Below are 19,921 nucleotides of genomic sequence, written 5' to 3' on the forward strand. Positions count from 1 at the left end.
AATCCACACACAAAAAGAGAACAGTTCCATATATAAAGCAGACCAAAAAAGAGGATTTTTATGTGAAAATGTGAATCTTTTATATAAACTTGCTTTTTAAAAAAGAAGTATGTATGTACACATATAAATAAAATAAATTCAATGTTTGTACTTTCAAAGCTATCCTGTTTGTTTGTGTTCCTCTTTGAACTTCTGTTCTTTCAGTGCATTTTAAAGATATTTTAGTGGCCCTCTTTCCCCCCTCCCCCACTTTTTTGGGCAACATTTTGGCCATTTAGAGCTTGAATTTCTTCCTTTGAAAACCGCCTGCCCATACTCTTTGAACATTTTTCTATTGGGAAATGGTTGTCATTCTTATATATTTGTATTCATTTCTTATTTACCTTGGCTTTCATAGCCTTAGCAGAGAAACTTGCTGCAAAGATAATTCCCCCCAGTTACCTGTTTCCCTTCTAATTTTAACTGCATTGGTTTAGTTTCGTTCTGTCTTGCATTTTGATTTATATATTTTATGGGACTCCATACCTAGATAGGGGGAAGCTACATAGAGCAGTGGATGGAGCACCAGACCTGGAAGACCTGAGTCCAAATCCAGTCTCAGACACTTACTAGCTCTGTGATCCTGGGCATGTCACTTAGCCCTGTTTGCCTCAGTTTCCTCATCTGTAAAATGAGCTAGAGAAGGAAATGGCAAACCACTCTAGTATCTTTGCCAAAAAAAAACCACACAAATGGGGTTATGAATTTTTCAGACACCACTGAGCGATAACAACAATACCTTGATGGTGAGTCTCTTAAGGGCTGAAGCTCTAAGCTGATATTATACTTCCTTGGTATTGCCCACAGTGCCTATAGGAAGCAGTGTTGTCTAATGGGTTGAGCTCTGGACTTGAAATTGGAAAAATGTGGGTTGAATCTCATTTCAAGCTAGATGATGCAGTCAATAGGGAGCAAACAAGGACATGGAATCAGGAGGATATGAGTGGGAATACTGTCTCAGATGCAGTGTGACCCTGGGCAAGCCACTTAACCTCTTGGTGTCTCAGTTTTCTTATCTGTAAAATGGGGATAATAATAGCACATACCTTGCAGAGTTGCTGTGAGAATCTAGCGAGTTCACATATTCAAAGACAGAGCACATATTCAAAGACAAAGCTCTCTATGAGTATGAGCTATTATTATCATTAGTAGTAGTAATGGTGGTAGTAGTAGTAGCAGTAGTAGTAGTTATATGACCCTGGACAAGTCACTTAACTTCCCTGAGAACTGGTTTCCTCATTTATAGAATGGGGATAAAAAATGGTACAGGCCTTCCGTAAACATCATATAGGATTCTATGTGTAAAGTTCTTCGAACAACTTAAACCACTTTACAATCAGAGCTAATGCTTTTCTAGCTCTTTGAGGTTTGTGAAGCTCTTTACAGATGCTGTCTCACTTGATAGAGTAGCCCTGTGGCAGAGATGCTAGTATCACCTCCATTTTGCAAATGTGGAAACTGAGGCAGAGAGCGATTGTGACTACTCGCAGATAAAACATGGATAAAAGGTGTCTGAGGTAGGAAAATGTGAATAATATTGATGATAATGATACTAACAATTTAATCCCAGATCAGGTCTTCAGCAAATGCTTAGTAGGTAGGTAAATGAATAGACTCCATTATTAATAATTTAAAAATTTATTTTGATCCTCAAGGGTATTTTTGAGATGCCTAACGTTTCTGAATAGAGTAAGGGAGAGGGTCCTGAATTTGGAGTCGGGGACCTGGATTTGACCCCTACTCTAACACCGTCTGTGTGACCGCTGGGCCTCCACTTTGTTTTGGCTCTCTGTAACACTAGGGGCCTGTATTTGATGAGCCCAGGCTCTAACATCTCCCCAATGCACCGTGAGAATGAACTTCTGACCCTGTGCAAAGAGAGTCTCAGGATCCTGCCAGGACACACATTCTAAGGATGAAGGCTGGTCTTTCCCCTGGTCCCCTCTGAACGTGTGCTACGTGGATAATGGAATGCTTACTGAAAGATACATGACTTTTATCACCAAGGGCAACTCAGGGGAAGATGCCATTCCATTTAAATAAATGATGAAGGGATGCCAAAAGAGAAGCCTCCTAGGATCCAGTTAATCTATAAATAAGACAGTAGCCCTTCTCCTTCCTCCCCTTTCTCTGCTTCCTCTAGGAAGGAATTGCCATTATATTGAATTCCTTCTGCCTCCTCCCACAGTGCCTAGCATGGTGCTGAATACATAGGGGCACTCAGTAAAGACTTTTATTATTATTTAGAGAGCAGCCTGAACTTGTGGCTATTTGCATTTTGAAGATACTAAAACAGATGAGTTTCCACTTGATATCCAGCAAGGTATCAGGACAAATAATTAAACGAATCGTTTGTGGATGCTGAGAAGAGGAGCTACTTATTACTGTAAGGAGCCTAAGAATGAATCCTATTAGACAAACTTTATTTCCTTTTTCTTTTCTAGGAAGACTGAGGGAATGCCATGGACCGTATATCTAGTTTTCTTACAATATCCCTATGGACAATATGGATAAGTGTTGACCAGATGATGCTATAAACATGTGGATTTGTAATTGGATGGGCAATGGTACCAGAGGAATGTCGATTAATGTCACTTGGGAGGGAAGCTTCTAGAGACATGCTGTAAGACTCTGTGCTCAGTCCTGTCCAATATCTGGCCTGTTTAAAAATTTCATTAATGACTGAGATGAAGACAAATAAGACCTTCTTACCGACTTTACAGACACAAAGCTGGGAACAATAGCGAACATGTTGAATCACAGAATAGACATTTTAAAAGATCTTGCTGGGCTACAATAATAGGGACAACAAGGTGAAATTTTTTTTTCGGGGATAAATGTCAGATCCTGCAGTCAGGTTTTAAAAATCAACTGCAGCAGCAGCTACTGTTCATGAGGAAAAAAAAGACCCAGGGAATTTAGTTTACTCTGTAGTAGGACTGCCAAAAATGGTAATGATGTCTTAATTAATGAATGAAATTAATTAACTAATAGAAGTATCATCTAGAATTAGGAAAGTAATAGTCCCGTGGTTAATTCTACCCTGTTCAACTACATTCCTTCATTGGTACTCCCTTTCCCACACTCTGCAATCTGGCCAAACAGGCCTTCTCTCTGGTCCTCAAACACAACCCTCCGCCATGCCTTTCCACTGGCTGGCCTCCATTTAGGGGCAGCTTACCATGGAAAGTGCTGGATCTGTACTCAGAAAGACATGAGTTGAAATTTGGCCTCAGACGCTATCTAGACGTGTGACCCTGTACAAGCCACCTAACCTCTGTCTGGCTCAGTCTCTTTAACTTTAAAATGGGGACGATAAGAACACCCACTGCCCAGGGTGGTTGTGAGGATCAAACAAGACGATATTTGTAAAGCCCCTAGCACAGTATCTGGCACATAGTAGGTGCTTAATAAATGCTTGTTTTTTTCCCTCCTTTCTCATGGATGGAATGTTCTCCTTCCTCATTCCCGCCTCACAGAGCCCCTCTTTTCCTTAAGGTATAGCTCAAGCATTAACTTCTACACGAAGATTTCCTTAATGCTCCAAAGGCTAGAGTCTTCCCTGTCGAACTACCTCGTGGCTAATGACTTGGTATTTAATTGTATTTATTCTCCTTGTCTTTCCCATTATAATGTAAGCTTTTTGTGAGTTGAGTCTAATTCTTTGAATTTGTATTTTCAATGCTTGGCATATAGTAGGTGTTTAATCAATGCTTGTTGATTGATTTGGAGTTAGATAAACATACATACATATACACACATATGTATATATAATACACATGTATATTAATACCTTTGCATAAGCTTTTAAGGGTCCTGTTAATAAGATGGAGGCTATGGAGAAGGAGGCAAGCAGTTAGTGAAGATAACTCCAAACCAGGCTTCCTAAAACCATCCAAGAAAGTGGTCATGTTTATCTTGGAGAAAAGAAGGTTTAGGGGGAACAAGGTGAATTATTTAAAGAGCTATCATATTCAAGGAGGATTGGCTTTATTTTATGTGTTTCATAATGGTTGGTGGTACCATGGAGATGGACTTCAGTTCAATGTAAGATGGACTTTGTAACAATTAGAGATGTCTGTCTGCTCTGAGGCAATGGGCTTCCCATCAGTGGGAATATTCAAGCAGAGTCTAGATGACTAACTGACAAGAGAAATCTTTTCTCTATCAGATAGGGGGTTGGATCAGATACATTCTCACGTAAACACAAAGATTCTATGACAAATTCCCATGGCCTTATGAAGATTTATTTGCTGGTAAAATCAATTTAAAGAACTAAGTACCATAAAAGTAGGACATGACTATGAGCTATTGGGGGAGGTGAGGCTGGTGGATCTCTTGAGCTCTAGAGTTCTGAGCTGTAGCAGGCTATGATGATTGGGAGTCTACACCGAATCTGGCATCAATATGGCGAGGCCCGCAGGAGCAAGGCAGACCATCAGGTTGACTAAAGAAAGCTGAAATAGCCAGACTCAGAAATGGAGCTGGCCACAGCTTCCATCCAGACCCATAATGGGACTGGGTCAGTGGTCGGTTCCTGCACTTCTAGCCTGGGCTAGATGGGGAGACCTAGTCTTAAAACAAACAAGCAAACATAAATTCCCCCAATTTATTTGGTTGTTCATATTTGAAGAGCTATTTCTAGGTGAATCTATGAGCCAAATAAGTCTCTTAGGTTCACGTGTGGATATCAGATGAGGGAAAGTTCAGTCTAATAAAGTTTAGTAGGTCAGGAATGTGTTATCTTTGCCTGAATGTTCTCATTGGTGTTTTCCTAAGCAAAAGGAACCCAAGGAACAGGTATCTTTGTCCTAAATCAGAACCTGAATTTTCTGCCAGTCCAGATCAGAACCAGATGGGCCTGTTTGATTTTATTTTCTTTATTTAAAGTTTGGGGCAATAGAACATTCTCTTAGGAGTGTTAGATGCTGATTTATGGTTAGCTTCATAGGAGGAGCTAAGTTTTGTTCCTGAGCTTCTCGGGGCCAGGCTTTTAGCTTCCTTGCACTTAGTTCATCTATCAGACTGATCTGAACCATGCTCACTCCTTGCTATCAGACACTATTCTATGAGGATGAATGACTTTATAGATATGAAGCATTCTGATATTCTTGAAGGAAGTAGGCATAGAGATCATATTTCCTGAACAAAAATTCTGGATGTGGCCCCAGACAATATGGATTTCTTATTCTTAAGCAACATGACTACAAAAATTTCTTGTGGCTAGGCATCTCAAATAGGTTTAAAAAAAAGCCAGAATTTAATCCCACTTAAGCCTCTCTCAGTTTTCTCATCTGTAAAATGGGTATAATAACAGCATCTACTTCACAATGTTGTTGTAAGAATAAAACGCAGCATTATTTGTAAAGCTCTTAAAGCGCTATAATGCCAGCTATTAAGCATTTATTAAGTGCTTTCTGTGTACCAGGCACTGTGTTAAGAGACAAAGCAATGCAAAAACAGTCGCTGTTGTTAAGGAGTTCTCATTCCAATGGGGAAGACAACATGTAAACCTTGATGTACGCACAAGATACACGCAGGGAGGTTGGAAGGTTGTGCACCAGCAGTAAGGAGGAGGGGGAAAGGGCCCAGGCGAAGGTGGGGTCTGAACTGAGTATTGAAGGAAGCCACACTAGTGAAAGGGTGTCCAGGAGGAGGGAGAGCATTTTGGACATGGGAGGCAGCCAGTCGAGGGCTTCTGGATGGGAGATGGAATGGTATCTTCAAGGTATCAGTGAGCCAACACAGGTGGATCACTGAGTGTGCAGAGGGAGAGCGAGATGCATAAGCAGCCTGGAAAGGCAGAAAGAGGCCAGGTTGTGAAGAACTTTAAATTCCAAGCAGAAGATTGCGTAATTGATTCTGAAGGTAATAGGCAGCCACTGGAGTTCATGGAGTAGGAGGCAAGCTGACACAGCCATCCCTGCTGCCCTCCTTCAGACACATTCAGCAAGTATTTAGTGCAAGTATTTTCATTGGTAACCATGTCTTTCCAGTTTTCTATTTTCATTCTAAACTGATGTTTGGAAAATGGTAGTTTATTATAATGAATGAGATTTGTCCTCTCCATGTTAAATGAGAGTTATTTCACTTTATAGCAAATAGTTCATAAACAATGGTATTCATGTTGTGCTTTTTTTTTGAAGAAGAAATAAATCCCACAAGGCCAGTGTATATAGGGATGCAATGAATCATTTGCTAACATAAAAATAGGTGAATGAGTTAAGGATACTTCAAATGGAAAATAATTTTTTGTTTTATAAAGACTGTAACCAATATCTTTTTAAACAGTATTATGATTCATAAAAGCAAAGTTGGCAAAGCAAGGCTAAATTTGCTGAGACATCTAAAATGTGGATTATTAAGCTATGCTTACTACATGCCTGGCACATAGTAGGTACTTAAATATTGTTGACTTTTTTTGGTGTGTCACAGGCCCCTTTGGGAGTTTCTATAGACTCCCAGAACCATGTTTTTAAGTGCATATAATAAAATACAAAGGGTTACAAAAGAAGCCACTTATATCAAAGTACACTTTGGAAATATATTTGAAAAAAGACAAGTTCATAGACTCCAGGTTAAGAGCCTCTGATCTAAACGGAAGAGCATTGGTCAGCTTTCCATTTGGCTACAGCCCAGGATGGAGCTTAGGTTCCCTTCATAGGAAAATTGTCTAAACTTCCCTTCATGTCACAGCTCTGGGTGCGTATGCTGTGCCAACCAGTTAGGAAATGAAAAATATTTTCTACTAGCCAGATGATAGGCCTATGTGTGGTAAACAGATATTTAAATTGGCTTTATTTCTCTCCTCCTACTTACTGATTGGATTTTGAGATTATTTTAGTATTGTGTCACTGGACAGAGGAGTGACTCCCGGTCCAAACTGTGAGTGCAATGCAACTGTTGGCACTGTGTTGTAATTTTAATCATGACACTATCTAATAGACAAATAGCTAGAATTCCAAATTCTGTGCCACTCCAGGCCTTATGACAAATGTGGTTCTCTTCTCCTGGCTATCAGTCTGAGGGCTAAGATTTATAGGGAGTTTGTATCACAGTCACACTTGGATTAAGAAGTGAACTTCCTGAGCAAAGGCTGGGGGAGGTATGGTCTCCAGGTCATTCCTGTGAAGAAGATCTTGGGGTATTATTGGATAACAAACTCAAAAAGGAATCAACAGTGTGACACACCATCTTAGGCTGCAGGTGAAAGAGGGAGAGTGAGCAGAAGGAGAGAGGGCATAGTTCTCTTGGTTCTGCAGATGGAGGATTTGGAGTATGACATTCAATTCTGGGCACCATGTTTTAGGTAGGTGGTAGATAATCTGCAGTTAGTCCAGAAAGATGGACCAACTGGGATGGTGTAAAGTTTGGAGATTATGCCATAAATGTACTAATTTATAGAGTTGGGAATATTTATCCTGAAAAATGGGAGATTTGGAGGAAGGGGACAAAGAGTTGGGTATGACTGAACAATGAGTGAACAGCAACATATGGAAGAGGGATTGGATTTATTTTATAGCACTCCAGAGATCGAATGAGAAGGAATGGATGGGAGATACAGAAAGACAAATTTAGGCTTGCTACAAGGAAAAATTCCTAACAATTAGAGCTATTCAAGAATGGAAGTGCCTGCTCAAAATGGGATTGACTCTCTTTCACTGAGGGTCTTCAAACAAAGTCTGGGTGGCCATGTATGTGGTATGTTGTAGTGGGTGTGGATTGGACTAGATAGTCTTCGGGGTTCCTTTTAACTCTTAGACTATGTGCACATGGAGTTATAGACAGAGAAACAGAACAAGGCAGAGGAATCAGACTTGGAATCAGATAATCTGGGATCCTTCCACTGACATATGTAACATTGGGGAAGACATGTAATCTCACTGGGCCTCAATTTTCTCATTTGTAAAATGTATTGGTTGGATTCTTAAGAACCCTACTACTCTAAATCTATGATCCTGTGATCTATTAATTTGGGTGTTTCAAATTAGCTTTAAAAATACTTTATCTTCTCTTCTCTGCATAACTGGTATTTCAGCCATTATTATATAAAATTCACAAAATATACAATCTCTGATAGATGACAGTTATCAATTTATGGTTTATAAGACTCTAGTATATAATATCCTTTAGAGGTAGCTAGGTGGATAGGGTATAGAATTTAGAGGACCAGAGTTCAAATACTGCCTTAGACACTTACTAGCTTTGTGACCCTAGTCATGTTACTTAACCACTGTCTGCCTCAGTTTCCTTACACGTAAAATGAGGCTAATGATAGCACCTACTTACCACACAGGCTCATTGCTAACATATACAAAGCACTTCGTAAACCTTAAAGAGATCCCGATTCGTGCCACTAATGAATCTCCCCAAGTGAAGAAGCGAAAGGAGAAGGGTTCGGGCATTTCTATGGCACCTGCTCTGTCCCAGACATTGTGCTAACTAAGCACTTTATAGTTTTCATCTCATTTGGTCCTCCTGAGGTTGGTACTGTTATTACCTCCATTTTATGGTTGATGAAACTGAGGCAAATAGAGCTTAAGTAGTCATTTCATTAGAATTCTTACTGTATATTTCTGCTGCCTAGAATTGATGGCCATATGTTACATAATTATAATTTCAAGTGCTGTGTACAAATGTTAGATGTTACTATTAGTGTTATGACTTGCCCCGTGTGAGATTAATATCTACATGGCTGGACAAGAGTTCCTAGCTCATTCTCTAAGATAAGCAGAGGAGAATGAAGGGAGGCCATAGAAGTTGGCGCCATCATTTGCACCTACGAACAAGCCACCTACACTGTTTTCATTTCCCCCTTACAAATAGAGGTTATTCTGGTGTTGTCTATTTAGATTAAAAGTCTCCTGTTGGTATTACCAACTTTTTAAAGGGCCACTGGGTAATGTTGCATCCTTAGACTCACTTTCTGTCTTCTCCATATCATTTAGATTTGCTTTCCTTTCTCATTATCTGTATATATTTACTCAGGATCTATTGGGTACAAGGCACTGGATAAGACATAATGGGCCTCTCGTTGGACAATTTAGGGCAAAGATGTCTGTGGGTTTGGAGGATGGAGAGGCAGAATTTACCAGAATCAAGAGACCTAGTGATCAGGGATAGAAGGGACAAATAGCATGTCACAAGATGGCAAGTCAGAGGACCTGAGTCCGATGACGATTCTGCAGCATCCTCCTGGTATGACTTTCGTCAAGCCCTCTAATCTTTCCCGACTTCAGCTTTCTCAGCCATAAACCCAGGAGCTTAGATGAGATGTTCTCCAAAGGCAGGACAAATCTGTCTAAATCCCAGGATGCTAATTTTTCCTGCTCACAGTCTTTTGCTCTACCTTTAGAATTCCTTATTCAGTATCTGAGTTCCACTCATTCCTGAATTTCCTTCTTAATTCTCCTTTAGCTGGTGAGCTAGATTTTGATCTGGGATTAGATCTGCATTAGATTAGACTGAATTACAACTGAATTAAGTATTAGACTAGATCTGAATTATGTTAGATTGTAAACTCTTTGAGGGCAGGGACTGTCTTTTCTTTTTGTAATCCCCGGGCTTAGCACAGTTCCTGGCACATAGTAGGTGGTTAATAAAAGCTTACTGATTGATTTTTATTTTGATTGAATGATTTGGAAATCTTAATTTTCTTCCTCTTCTCACTCTTCTAACTCAGAGTAGAAATGATTTGCTGGGACAGGTATCTGGGAACCTGGAGACGAGTATTCCATAGGAGGATTTCCACTGACGGCATTTATATAGTACCAGGCTATGTGCCAGGCAATGCACTTGGTGCTTTTGCAGATATTTTATCACTCAATCGTTTGATCTTCACAACAACCCTGGGAGGCAGGTGCCATTATTTTCTCCATTTTACAGTTGAAGAAACCAAGGCAGATAACTTAAGTGACTTGTCCAAGGTCACACAGCTAGTAAGTGTCTGAAGTGGGACTTGAACTCACATTTTCCTAACTCTGGGCCTAGTGCTCTATCCACTGTGCCAGCTAGTGAAGTGGCATTTGAGCTCTTCAACAAATCTGTGAGGCGGGTACCAGAGGTGAAATAATTTGAATATTGAAGATGACTTACTCTTAATGTCACAGCTGGTGAACTGTCAAAGATGAGTTTCAAACCTAGTTACTATTGAGGGTTCCTCCATCCTGATGCCAAGCTGTCTCTCACTATGATTTCCATATATTCTTGGGCACATATTTTCTTAAGAGACAGTTCTAGGGTGATTCAAGATACTGAAGTGAGAGGATTGATGGGAGCCCTTTTCCTTGTCCCCCTCTCACATTGCCTTTCCTCTTCCTGGCCCATCCCTTCTGGACATGGACAGTCACTGTGGCTTATTTCCATGTGCCTGTATGCTTTAGACCTCAGGAAAGCTCTGATTTTTAACACTATGGGTTCTGGCCACCGCAAACTGGCTCTAACCTGATCCATACCTTAAGGGCTAGTTTCCTGAACTGCTGTGGTCAAAGTAAATGCCTCATCTTTGGCCAACCTTCTGGTGATATGCCTCTTCTGATTTTTCCAGGCTGTTTATGGGCCTTCATTTGAAGTCTTTCCAGTCTGGTGGGACCTCTTTAATTTATTCTCCACTGGCAAAGCCTTTAAAGTCCCACAGTCCCTTTCATTCTACAAGAAAGGTTTGGAATAGGACTTTACTGGAGGATGGACATGTGTGAATATGTTCATATGTATTTGATCCAGACCTGTGATTTCATCCATCTAGGGAACTTTCAGTGCTCATGATATGGAAGCTCTTTCAATAGATGCTATCAACTCTTAGTGGTTAACTGACTTGCTCATGGCTGCATAGTGATCCACAGATGCATGAATTCAAATATATAATTCTCTTTGTTTTATTCCTTAAAATTTTATTTTCTTTTTTTCTCAATTATATATTTGAATACACATAGAATGTGCCAGAATCAGAAATTGAACCCAAATCTTTCTGAATTTAAGACTAGGTTGGCCTTCTAAGACTCTCTCTCTCTCTCTCTCTCTCTCTCTCTCTCTCTCTCTCTCTCTCTCTATTTCTCCCTCCCTCTTCCTTTCTCCCTCTTTCTTCTTCTCTCTTTCCCCATCTCTCTCCCTCTTTTTCTTTCTCTCTTCTTCTCTCTTCCCCTCTCCCTCCATCTCTATTTCCCCCTCTCCCCTACTTCTTTCTTTCCCTCTTCCCCTCTCTCTTTTCTCTCTACCTTTTTCTTCTCTTTTCTCCTCTCTCTTTCCTCCTGCGTCTCACCCTCTTCCTTTTTCCCTTCTGCTGTCTCTCCACTCCACTGTCTCTTTCTCTGTGCCTGTGAGTATCTCTACCTCTTTTCTGTCTGTCTCTCTGTGCCTGTGACTGTCTCTTCATGTATCATCTAATAAGTTATAGACTCATAGTAATCAGAACTGGAAGGACCTTTAGAGGTTTTCTAGTCTAACACGCCATTTTACTGAGGCATAGAAAAGTCATATGAGTTGCCCATAGTCTCTTGGGTTCCAAGTGGCAGAACACAGATTTTACCTGTGGTCCTTTGACTCTAAATCTAACACTCTAGTCTGGTGTCTCACCATGATATACAGTAGACCTGGGATTTGAAGCCTATGCCAATGGCAGGTTCTACTAAGGTACAAACATTTGTTATAGACTTAGAATGACTGTGCGTGTGTTGTTCAAGGACCATCTTCACTAAATTTGGAGCATTTCAGGGTAGAAGGCATAGCAACTCTGGAAGACCAAAGGGACTGCTATTTGCACTGGTGGAGAGAGCGCCCACATCGACAATCTAATGGATCCTTCCTCAAAGAATTGACATGCAAATGTATATATATCTGTATACATTTGTACATATAATGCATACATGCATCTATAATTCTCCAAATATTAAGGACCTACTATGTGCTAGACACTGAGAAAGAAAAAAAGAGAAATAAGATGACTGTCCCCTGCACTACCTCACTGCACCCCCAGCTATGCCAGAGTAAATTTTAGAAATTTGCAAGCATTCCCAAGAATGAAAAAAGGTTGATGAAAGGTACTGCTGCCTAGGCAGCTGGAGGAGCACCTCACACTCCATCTACCACTGACAACTCCTTTCCCTGACTTTTTGCCTCTTCTGCATTCTTTTTTCTACCCTTGCTGGATGAGAGGAATCTCAGGGAGATAATGCCTAGGTCAGAGTGAGGCGGAATAGAGACACTAAGGATCCCAGAATTCTTTCCTGTCAGGCCATATTATTACCATTTTCTTCAAAAACGACCTGCCCAGGATTGTACAGGCTGATAGACCTATGCAAAGCAGAGCTGGGTGTGACCACAGGTCCATTCCTGGCACAGTTTCACTGTTTCAAAAGTCTTGGTGTGGCTCAGGGAAACCACCCATGCTGTAGGTTACACCTTGGCCTTTGTGAGTTCCAAGTTACAGATTCTCTGCCTGTTCGTGACCACCAAATAGACTCTTCTCCCCTCCATCCTAGAGGGTGGGTCTTAATTTTTCAGTGATAAAAGTGGGGCAGGGACTAGGCTTGTGACTTCATTGGTTCCTGGTGAGTGACTCCCTCTGCCAGCACAAGTTGGTATTTTCTCTGCAACTTAGAGTCTTTGAGCCTCGCCTAGAGCACTGAGAAGTGGTGTCCCACAGCCACAGTGGGTCAAAGGCACTTCTTGAACTCAGGTTTCCCTGACTCTCTACTATGCCACACTGCTCTCCAATGAGAAAATACTTAACATTCATATATTGGCCCATATAGGATGGAGACCAATGATTGGAAAATTCTTAGTCAATACAATATAGTCAAGTTAGTCTAATATAGTCAATCCAATTTAACAAACATTTTCTCCTTGCAATACATGGGCAAAGCATGATAGATTTCGAGCTGGAAGGATCATAGATTGTAGACTTAGAGCTGTAAGGGCAGGGATCTTAGAGGTTATGGAGTCCTTCCCCCAATTTATAGATGGGTAAACTGAGGTTCATAAAGGATTAAGTGATTAAGTACCCAAGACCACACAGGTACAAGTAGCAGAGTCTAGATTTGAACCCACCTCCTTTGATTTCAATTAAGGGCTCTTTGGTACTGAGAGAAGTATAAATAAGAATAGTATTTGCCCCAATCCTCATGGAATCTAGTGGGGGGCATAAAAGATGTATATAGATACTAGTTGTGAACCTCTCACATAATCTTTTTCTGCTTCAGGTTCCTCATCTGCAAAATGGGGCAACTGGACTGGCTGGGCCCTTCCAGTTCCAGCTCTATTATCTTATTAGCATGACTGACATCCAAAGACTCTGAGGGCTTTGGGAGGCCATATGAAGGAGGTGACTTTTGAGGGGGCCCTTGAGTATACCAAACCTACCAATGGAAGCTCTATGGCTATTGACTTCCAACTGGAACTGACAGTAACATCTTGTTTATTGACAGTTCAGTTTGATAAGCCAATCTTAATTTGTTGCTGCCAGAGTTCAATAACAGTATTCTGGTTATCCTCGAGGCTGAGAGTTTTATTCTAGTGCCCGTGAAATTTGTGTGTGGAGATATGGATTTCACCATAGAGTACATACTCATGGAGTCATCATGCATATCCAAACATAAAAACCTTAGGTTTATTTCAGAGCATCATGGGAACAATGCAGCTACTGAGCTGAAATTACACAAACCTCTTTAGTTTCTCTGTCTGTCTAGAATTCATGCTCCTTAGAAAAGAAGGATCTTCTGGATTCCTGACTTCCATGTAATTCAAACAATAAAAAAAGCTGCTTGTAGGTCAAATACTTTGTCTGAAACCACCCTCTTTTAACTGTAGGAAGATGTACCTTTGGGGATGGGGGCTAAGATTTCTGCTCTTTCAACTTTTCAAAAACTCACTTGCAAGTTCTTTCTTGCTCCTCTTTTGATAAGATTGGGTTTATAGGGTGGACTCAGTTCATAGGTGGACAGCCCACTTGGTAGCTACTTTAGCATCAGTTCAAATGGTGTTTCGATCCAGTAAGACCCTTGTCATGTTCACAACAAACTTCGACTAAGGTAGAGAAACCGTAAACATCCATGGACATCTTGGGACAATGCGGTCTTGGGGAGATGTGGAAACAGCTCATTGCTGAACTTCCTCAGTTACATTTCCTTGACTACAGGCAGAATACTACTGGCAGTAGCTACCCACCACAAGCTGCCTTATGATGAAAGGGGAGAAGGATGGCTAGGGGAGTAGAAATAAACTGGAGTGTCTGGGTGACCTTTCCTTAATCAGTCAATAATTGTAAACAGACTATAAGTGGACAGGTAGCCAAAGTACGATCCTAGGAATTTTCTCTTCTCTTTGGACAAAGTGTCAATCACTTCAGAGTATAAAGTTTGGTTCCTCTTTGGGAAACAGCCAAGTTTTTTGAAATACTAAGAAACAGAGCAGAAAGCTTATTCTTTCCTTCCCATGAGAGTAAAGTTCAGTCAAATAGAACAAATTGTGTGAAAGTACTTTAAAGCCCAGCCAGGGTCTATGTATTTCCTTATAAAAGTACAGAATTCTATCCCAGGGAAACTAAGTCACGGTCCAAAAAAAAAAAAAAGAAAAGGAAAAAAAGGAAAACCAATAGAAGTGAAAGCTTACCTCTTGTTCCAACTGGATGGCCCTGTGGACTGATGAGCAGTGTGGACACTGGCTTCCTGCGGCTTGGAGTTACCGATGGATTTAACAGCCCCAGGTGTTTCTTCTGACTCACCCTCTGCACTGTTGTTAAACCTCCAGTCTTGCCAGGCTGACTCCAGTGATTAATTATTGACAAAAGGAAAACACTCTGTGGCAAACTTGTGTCCAACTGAACTGCCCTGAACCGTCCTAGGACTCCACAGAGATGATGATGCTATCTTTGTTAGACCCCTCCCCACTTCCTTTATGGTCCGAACTTCCTACAGGCTGACACACACTGTCTCTGCTCTCCCTCTCCCTCTTCCTTATGCAGTCATTATGCTAATCATCGGAAGAATGTAGCTAAACAACTTTTTAAAAATTAGTATTCCTAAGGCTACTTCTCAGCCCTCTGAGAGTCAACCTAGCCTTCAGCGGTGTATGTGGGGGGCACCGCCTGCCTCCGAGAGCACCGTGGGCTTAGAGAAGCCACAGAGCGCTCCTGTCACCTCAGTGCCGCTGCAGTAACATCCGGAGTAAAAACAAGGATGGGGAGGGAGAGATATACATTCCCCTTCCCCTCCCCCTCCCAAGCCCTCTGGCCCGGAGCAGGGGAAAATGATTAAATATGGCATATCCTTTAAATGGGTATGGTAGAAAACCAGAAGAATGGGAAGGGAACGCATCACCTTGGGCTCAGAGGCCAGTGTAAAACTGCAGGGGAAACGTTTATGCTTCCCACCATCCATCCATCCGCAGACTTCTGCAAAGGGGAGGGGAAGGGGGGGTACCCACGCAGGGCACATTACAGCAAGATTGCAGGCAGCAGACAGCTAGGCATGAGGCTGTTGAGCAAGCCGAGGGTTGCTAAGCGGGCTAGCCAGGAGCCAAGCGGGTCCTGGGTCGGATTCCTTTTGGAAGGAAATGAAGCACCTGACTGAGAACTGGGACGGGAACGACCAGTTTTGGTGTCATTGAGAATGCAAATAAAGCTTTGTCATGTGGCTGGGTTTCATCTTTTTAAAGATGTACTCCTCGGCTTGGGGAAGAGGAACCAAGGACTGGGTCCTGGGCGCTGCGGGTTCGTTCTCAGACTCACAGGTGGGGGGGCGGCGAGAACAAAGATGCGCCCGAGCCCTGGGAGGGCTATGGTGAAGCGATCGCTGCGGGGAGATGGTTTAGCGTTCACGCGCACGGGAGAGCCAGCCCTGTTCGCTGGGGATCGTGGTTTGTGACCCTGGACTCTCTCCAGTAAATTTCCTTCCATTGGAAAAGAGGGATTGGGGGAGGGGACCGTGTTCCCTGAACACACGGGGTTGGAGGTGAGGTGGGCCTGGGGGGACCAATCTTTGCATTGGGAACGGAGTGCGCTAGCTCGTCCCTGCGCCTGCTGCAGCGCCGGGCATCGGTGGGCACGGATGCGCAGAGCCCCGTGGCTCCCCGCCTGCGCGCCCTGGTCGCCCGCTCTTGACACACCGCATCTTGGGGCAGCGGGCCAGCGATGCCGGCAGAGGCAGGGAGTGGGGATGGGGGAGGGAAGACGTGAGCTACAGTTCATCCCAGCAGTTGGGCACGGGCTGCTCAGCCGCAAGAGCCCCAGGGACAGGGCTGCACACGCTCGGTCTCAGCCCAAGAGATGCGCAAGGGCGGAAGCTCGACTTTGGGCTGCCTGACCCTGTGTTGGAAGGCAGTCAGTGCGGATGCTGCTTGGGGTGTGTGGGTGTGGGTGGGGAAGGAGGGGAGTCAAGAGAGCTGGATTTGAATTCTGACTTCACCGCTCACCAGCTGTGTTGGACAAGCCAGTGACCCTTCCTCTGCTCCAGGTCTTCAAGTGTAAAATAAAGAACCAGATAGCTTTCCGCTGTAAATCTGGAATCTTACCCATGGTGAGACAGGCAGCAGCTACTAGAAGGGAGGGGAGAGGAGGAGGGAAAAGACAGCGAGTGGCTGCCATTCTTTGATTAAACAACGTTTATCAAGGGCTGCCTGTGGGCCACCCCTGTCTCTTCCCTGTCCTTTGAGCCACATATAATTGGGCCAGGGGTTAGTAGGCTCTTGCATTAGTTTGGTATTGTCTATTTTCCCAATCTCTTTCACATTTGTGTTACAGTTGTGTGGAGGGGGGGCATGGGGGGGGGAGAGACACACGCAGAGACAAAGACAGATAGAGGCATAGGGAGACGGATACACACATAGATGGAGACACAGGGAGACAGAGAGATAGAAAGATAGAGACAGTAATAGAAACAGACCCTGTGTGTTTGTATGTGTATGTGCTTTCACAAATGGGCTTATCAGTATACAGGGTCCTCCTTCACTGATACTGACAAATGACTAGTTCATAATTTTTAGAGAGTTGCCTGGGGGTCCTGAAGGTTAACTATCTCACCCAAGGTCATAAGCCAGTATATTTGAGGCAGACTTTGAACCCAGAACTTCCTGACTCTGAGATTGGTTCTTTACCCATTAATCATTATGTCTGGTGCTTCTCTCTTAATAGAATATAAGCTCTTTGAGGGTAGGGACAGATTCCTTTTTCTTTTTTTCATCGGCAGCACCTAACGCAATGCCTAGAACTCTCTGACTAAATGATTGACGCTGAGGTACTAAGGAATGGTTATGACATATTTGATGAACAAGGGAATTGATGACAAGCCAAGTATAGTCGCAGAAGCCAGCTGCTTCTATATCGGTGTGTCCATGGCCAAATGGATTTTGGTGACTCTAAATCCATCACACAAAACTGACTGGGTCGAGTGAAAGCACACTTGTTTACCTTCCCAGTCCCAACAGAGCAGAATCAGAGGAGTTTAGGGGAAAGAGCTCTGCCATTAGAGCCAGGAGCCTGGGATATGAGGACTTCACCATCATTTACAACTCATGGGGAAGCTTGGTGTTGACTAAGGAATAGTGGCTCCTGAGCCAGAGCACTTGGGGTCAAGTCCCACAATTCACACTTCCTACATCTGTGAATTTGAGCAAGTCATTTAACCACCTGGGCCTCAGTTCCCTAATCTGCAAAATGAGAGGGTTGAACTTGATGGTCTCTGAAGCCCCTTCGGGGTTGCTCTGAGATTTGGGCAAGTTCCTGGATGATCAAACGCTGGCTGGTTGACAACCCTCTATGGAAAACAAGTGTATGCCCCAAGCCCAGGACTACTACCTGTGTGACCCTGGGCAACTCCCTTAACCCCTGTTTGCCTCAGTTTCCTCAATTGTAAAATGAGGATAAAAATAGCATCTACTTCATGTTGTAATATCACATTGTAAAGCACTTAGCACAGGATCTGGCACATAGTAGGATGACTGTATAAATGCTTATTCCTTTCCAACTCCCTTCACCACTCCTGCCTCCAAACAACTGCCCTTCCTTGTGATTAGCATTAGAAACCATAGGAACATACATAGATTTAGAGCTGGAATGGATTGGAGATGCCATCAGTTTCTAATCCCTAATTTTATAGATGAGGAAACCCAGACCCTGAGAGATTCAGTGACTTGCCAGGTAAGCTGCCACACAGCTCGTGAGCATCTGAGGCTGTATTTGAACCCATGTCCAATGCTGTGTCTACTATACCAGTGGTTCTCAGAGTGTGGTCAGGGGACCCCTGAGGGTCCTTGAGATACTTTTAAGGAGTCTTCGTGGTCAAGACTATTTTCATAATAATACTGCTACAATTTGCTTATTAAGATACTCCCCCCTTTCCAACTACATATCTCTATGGGGCCAGATTTTCTTTAAATACTTCAACTAAAGCAATATTTCACAAAAGAGGAAATGCAGAAGCAGTTAGGAACATCTAGCTGTCTTCTATTAAGCCAGGCATTAAAGAGACTTGCAAAAATATGTAAAACAACGTTGCTCTTCTCGCTAAATCTTTTTTGTTTTGGAAAATGGTTATTTTTCATAAAAATATCTGTTAACTCATGGTGGGGTTTATTTTTGTTGCTTTAAAATGAATGAATACATTAAAAATGTATTAGTTTTAACTTCTAATATGGTAAATATCCATAGATATAACCCACATAAAAGCTCTTAGGGAGGGAGGAATTTTTAAAAGTGTAAAGGGGTCCTGCAACCAAAGAATTTAGGGACAGAAATACTCCATCCATTGTAACAATACTCCCAGGTGAGAATTAGAGGTGAAGTAATGATAATAAGCACTTCATTCTGGTTCAAGGGGTGGTGCCTGCCCTTAAGGAACTGAGAGCTCACATAGTAATCTTTTCAGCTTATGTAATAGGGGATAAGATACAAACATAGATAACTAATTCACAGTATCAAATGATAGTGTGTGGGCCTCTAAACAAAATATTGCATGAGGTAGGAGAGGAAGGTGGTTACCAACTGTCTGTTCTTCTCCATGCTACATCAAGAAATAGAAGAGATCTCTTAGAGTTCAGTGAAAGAAACCCAACCAGTTCTAATATCTCTCTTGTCTTACATCACTAGATGAATGCTAGGTGATCCAAATGCAACATGTCTGAAATAGAACCTATTTCCTTCCTCCAGAAACATGCTCCTTTCCAGCAAGCCCCCCTCCCCCTCGTTTCTGTTGCTGAGGTTCACAACTTTGGACACATTCCCTAACTTTTCCTGTTCTTTCTTAACCCATCCTCCCAATAGCCAACCAGTTGCCAATTCTTTTGATTAAACCTCTAATATCTCTTGCATCTGTCCCCTTTTCTCCACTTGATAGCTGCTATGGTAGTCATGGGGTTAACCTGCAGCAGAAATAACAGAAGACAGAAACTGGGGAAAAAAAGATTGGGTGAGTGGGTGGGCAGCAGCAGGTCTAGATTCAAGAATGGGTTTCAATGGTTTTAGAAGCAACCGACATAGCTAAAGATCACCTTATAATGCAAATGTCTAGCCTTATTTATTTTGCAAGAATTTTATCTCAGGAAGTATAGGCACTGACAAGAAGAATCCTTGTGGAACATGGATTCAGATGAGAATCATTGGCTATCAGAAGGGTTAATCCATTCCACCTTTACCACGCTAAACTTGCATAGTCTGCCAGCAAACCGAGATATCAATACAAAAGGATGGTGACTGTTACGAGGACCAGGGAGAAGTCTACACCTCTAAAAGCTTGGATTAAGCTTGTTCAGAGCTATGCAAATATATGTCAATGATATAAAGAAGGCAAACAGAAGTGGGACACTTGGGAAAGCTAAATGAGAAGTGAATTCTTCAAAGTGTTATAGAGGTGAGAAGGAAGTGACAATATAAATATGAAGTTGTCTATTCCTGGAT

At 42.3% G+C, this 19,921-nt stretch overlaps 1 protein-coding gene across 1 annotated transcript in view; it reads right to left on the reverse strand.

The window, feature by feature from the left end:
• SPTSSB (serine palmitoyltransferase small subunit B) overlaps nucleotides 1–14,662 on the reverse strand; it is a 31,350-nt gene extending 16,688 nt beyond the window's left edge. Inside the window, exon 1 of the mRNA XM_036758237.1 lies at nucleotides 14,644–14,662. The gene's annotated coding sequence lies outside the window, so the exon portion shown is untranslated. The remainder of the gene's footprint in view (nucleotides 1–14,643) is intronic.
• Between the last annotated feature and the right edge of the window lie 5,259 nt (nucleotides 14,663–19,921).

Source organism: Trichosurus vulpecula, chromosome 4 (assembly GCF_011100635.1).
Source record: "Trichosurus vulpecula isolate mTriVul1 chromosome 4, mTriVul1.pri, whole genome shotgun sequence".
NCBI classification, from domain to species: Eukaryota; Metazoa; Chordata; class Mammalia; order Diprotodontia; family Phalangeridae; genus Trichosurus; species Trichosurus vulpecula.